General features: G+C 35.4%; 1 non-coding gene across 1 annotated transcript; it reads right to left on the reverse strand.

Annotated features, from left to right (window-relative positions):
* Positions 1 to 4,473: 4,473 nt before the first annotated feature.
* Positions 4,474 to 4,619, reverse strand: LOC122492568. Its single transcript, XR_006299721.1, has one exon. It is a non-coding gene; the product is annotated as a U4 spliceosomal RNA (small nuclear RNA).
* Positions 4,620 to 4,878: the final 259 nt, after the last annotated feature.

Here is a 4,878-nt window from a genome sequence, read left to right on the forward strand (position 1 = left end):
CAGTTTTTAGAATCTTTAGCTGTTTACCTTAGCAAAAACATATTTAGACCACTTATTTTAATTTTATTAAAAAAATTTTAAAGCACTTATTTTTATTTCTTTAAAAATTTTTTTATTGTTTATTCTTGAGAGAGACAGAGAGACAGAGTGTGGGCAAGGGAGGGGCAGAGAGAGAGGGAGACACAGAATCCAAAAGCAGGCTTCAGGCTCTGAGCCGTCAGCAAAGAGCTCAATGCAGGGCTCGAACTCACATGTGAGACTATGACCTGAGTCAAAGTTGGAAACTTAACCAACTGAGCCACCCAGGTGCCCCTAGATCACTTATTTTTAAAACTATAGTCAATTATTATTTAAAAGAATTTTTTAATGTTTATTTTTGAGAGAGAGACAGACAGACAGACAGACTGTGAATGAAGGAGGGACAGAGAGAGAGGGACACACAGAATCTGAAGCAGGCTCTGGGATCTAAGTTGTCAGAATAGAGCCTGAAGTGGGGCTCTAATCCATCAGCCATGAGATCATGACCTGAGCCGAAGTCGGAAGTTCAACTGACTGAGACACCCAGACAACCCTAAAACTATAGTCAATTATTTATTTCACATTCATGTAGCTAAGATAAGGAGTCGAGATGGCCTGGAAGATAGAATTACAGGAATCAGAATGATTTATTAATTTACTATTGTTCAGAGCATTTGTACTTTGTTGTCATGTATTCAAGTGACTAGAAAGAAAGAGGGTAGCAAATAGGTCATATGAATTGAAAATCATTAATTAATCTTAAAAAGAGTGTCCAGAAATGTGGATACTGTAAGGCATTGAGTAGAAACATTTTACGTCTCAATACTCTATTAAAACTTACTGCCAGCAAAAGCAAAATAAGAAAAAGAGAGAAGATAAACTTCTTCAGGGAAAGAATTATAACCCTAAGCCACAAACGGTGGAGCAAACCTGCCAAAGACTGTGATATCTTAGCTAAAGCAAAGAGGATCTGCTTTCATACTCACAATCAATCTGTGTTCAGAATGAGCATTTTGCCAAATGTCATTGTCGCTATTCCGGAAGTATATATCTCATAAATCTTTTTCTTGGGGAGCCTGGGTGGCTTAGTCAGTTAAGCATCCGACTTCAGCTCAGGTCATGATCTCACTGTTTATGAGTTCAAGTCTCACGCTGGGCTCTGCACTGATAGCTCGGAGCCTAGGGCCTGCTTCAGATTCTGTATCTCCCTCTCTCTCTCCCTGTTCATGCTCTGCCTGTGTCTCTTGAAAACGAATACACATTAAAAAAATTAAAAGAAATGTTTTTCTTAAAATAATAAGATCTAATGCAATGGTTTGCTCATGGTAAAAGAAGGAAAAATACTGTAGAGTAACTCAGTGTTATACAAGCATAAAACTGAAGGAATTAAAAGTTGAAGGAGAATCCAGGCTGATGTTCCATTTTTGTTTCATATACACTTGGCTCTAAGCAGAAGGAAACTCATTGCATAAAAAGAAGTAAAAGGAAGAGGAAAAGCATTAACCCACAGCTGATAATGTAGAGATCCTATAGCCCCAGGAAACTAAATCTGAGTCACAATATCTCTGGAAAGTTGAATGGTAATGGGAAGCATTTGCCCAGGGTAGGAAAATTAGTAAGATAGTGTTCCATAACAGAAACCTAGATAAAAGACGAAATAAACTGCAATACTATACTACCCCTCCCTAAAGTACCCCTTAGCCAATACCTGAATCTATTCTAACAAAAGAATTCCTTCACTAACAAGGGAAAACCCATAAAGCTAGCTGGAGATTTCTCAACAGAAACTTGGCAAGCCAGAAGGGAGTGGCATGATATATTCAAAGTGCTTATTGGGAACTCGGCAGCCAAGAATATTCTATCCAGCAAGGCTAACATTTAGAATAGAAGAGATAAAGAGTCTCCCAAATAAACAAAAACTAAAAATGCTCATCACCACTAAACCAGCCCTGAAATAAATATTAAAGGGAACTCTTTGAGTTGAAAGGAGACACCAAAAGTGACAAAGACAAGAAAGGATCAGAGAAAATCTCCAGAAACAATGAAAATACACATAATAAAATGGTAATAAATACATATCTATCAATAATTACCAAACATTTAAAGAAGAGTTAGTAACTGTTCTTAAACGATTCTACAAAACAGAAAAGGGAAAATTTCCAAATTTATTCTATGAGGCCATCATTACCCTGGTACCAAAACCACTAAAAAGGGGAGCTACAGGCCACTTTCTCTCATGAACGTAGATCCAAAATTTCTCAGTAAAATACTAGCAAACTGAATCCAACAATACATCGAAAAAATCATTTACCCAATAAATGGGTAAATAAATTGGATTTACCCAATCCCAAGTGGGATTTATTCCTGGGTTGTAAGTGTGGTTAAATATTTGCAAATCAATCAATGCGATATGCCACATTAATAAAAGAAAGAACACAAACCTTGTGATTGTTTAAACACATGCAGAGAAAGCATTTGACAAGGTACAACATTCTTTCAAGATAAAAACCCTCATAAAGTAGGTTTAGAGGGAACATACTTCAACATAATATAGGCCATTTATATGAAAAATTCACAGCTAATACCATCCTCAATACAGTAAAAGTGAGAGCCTTTCTTCTACAATCAGGAACAAGACAGGGATAACTACTCTCACCATTGTTATTTAACATAGTGATGGCAGTCCTGGCCACAGGAATCAGACACCACAAAAAAATAAAACACATCCAAATCAGCAAGGAGGAAATAAAACTCACTATTTGCAAATGACGTGATACTCTATATAGAAAATCTGAAAGACTCCATCAAAAAAACCTACTAGAACTGATACACAAATTTAGTAAAGTTGCAGGATACAAAACCAACCTTTGAATTTCTGTATACTAATAATGAAGTGGCAGAAAGAGAAATTAAGGAATCAATCCCATTTACTATTGCACCAAAACCAAAAAGATACCTAAGAATAAACCTACCAAAGAGGTGAAAACCTGTACTCTGAAAACTATAAAACACTAATTAAAGAAACTGAAAACACAAAGAAATTGAAGGATATCCCATGTTCATGGATTAGAAGAACAAATATTGTTAAAATGCTATACTACCCAAAGCAATCTACACATTTAATGCAATCCCTACAAAATACCCTCAGCATTTTTCACAGAGTCAGAACAAACAATCCTAAAATTTGTATGGAACCATAAAAGACCCTGAATAGCCAAAGCAACCTTGAACAAAAGAAGCAAAGGAGGCAAATTATATTATAAAACTGTAGTGGTCAAAACAACATGGTTCTGGCATAAAAACAGACACATAGATCACTGGAACAGAATAGAAAACCTAGAAAGGTACCCATACTGGGTCATGGTCAATTCATCTTTGACAAAGAATATCCAGTGAGAAAATAACAGTCTCTTTAACAAGTGATGTTGGGAAAACTGGACAACAACATGCAAAAGAATGAAACTGGATGACTTTCTTACCCCAAACAAAAAATAAACTCAAAATGGATGAAAAACCTAAATGTGAGACTTGAAACCACAAAAATCCTAGAGGAGAATATGGCAGTAACCTCCTTGACCTCACCTGTAGCAGGTTCTCTCTAGCTGAGTCTCCTGAAGCAAGGAAACAGAAGCAAAAACAAACTATTGGGACTTTATAAAAAAACAAAAAACAAAAACCCAAAAAACTTCTGCATAGTGAAGGAAGCAACCAACAAAGCTAAAAGGCAACCTATGGAGATGATATTTGCAATGACATATATGATTAAGTGTTAGTACCCAGACTATGTAAAGAACGTATAAACCTATAACCCCAAAAAATGAATAATCCAATTAGAAAATGGGCAGAAGACATGAATAGACATTTTACCAAGAAGATGTATAGATGGCCAACAGACACATGAAAAGATGCTCGACATCACTGATATTCAGGAAAATATACATCAAAATTATGAGACATCAGCACACACCTGTCAGAATGGCTAAAATCAACCACACAAGAAACAACAGGTACTGGAAAGGATGTGGAAGAAGGAGAACTCTCTTGCTCTGTTGGTGGGAATGCAAACTGGTGCAACCACTCTGGAAAATAGTATGGAGGTACCCGAAAAAGTTAAAAATAGAACTGCCCTATGATCTAGCAGTTCAAAAGGATACATGCACCCCAATGTTTATAGCGGCATTATCTACAATAGCCAAATGTGGAAACAGCCGAAGTGTCCATTGGCTGATGAATGGATAAGAAAGATGTGATATATATATATTTATATATATATTCATATATATATTCATATTATATCATATATATTCACATACATATTCATATACATATTCATATACATATTCACATATATGAATATGTATGTGAATATATATATGAATATATATATGATATATATATTCACATATATATTCATATATATATTCACATATATATTCACATGAATATATATGGTATATATATGAATATATATGGTATATATATGAATATGTATATGTGAATATATACGTGAATTTTACTCAGATACGGGAAAAGTTTTCAATTAGCAATAATTGTGCCTCGTATAAACTTCATTGGCTACGATACTGCCACTGCGCAAAGCTGAATTTTACTCAGATATGAAAAACAATGAAATCTTGCCATTTGCCATGACATGGATGGAGCTAGAAAGTATTATGCTAAGCAAAAGAAACCAGAGAAACACAAATACCATATGATTTCACTCGTACGTGGAATTTAAGAGACAAAATAAATGAACCAAGGGGAAAAAAAGAGAGAGGGAGGCAAACCACAGACTCTTAACTATAAAGAGCAAACTGATGGTTACCAGAGGGGAGATGGGTGGGGGTGGGGGGGTTAAAT

Source organism: Prionailurus bengalensis, chromosome C2 (genome assembly GCF_016509475.1).
Source record: "Prionailurus bengalensis isolate Pbe53 chromosome C2, Fcat_Pben_1.1_paternal_pri, whole genome shotgun sequence".
Classification (NCBI taxonomy): Eukaryota; Metazoa; Chordata; class Mammalia; order Carnivora; family Felidae; genus Prionailurus; species Prionailurus bengalensis.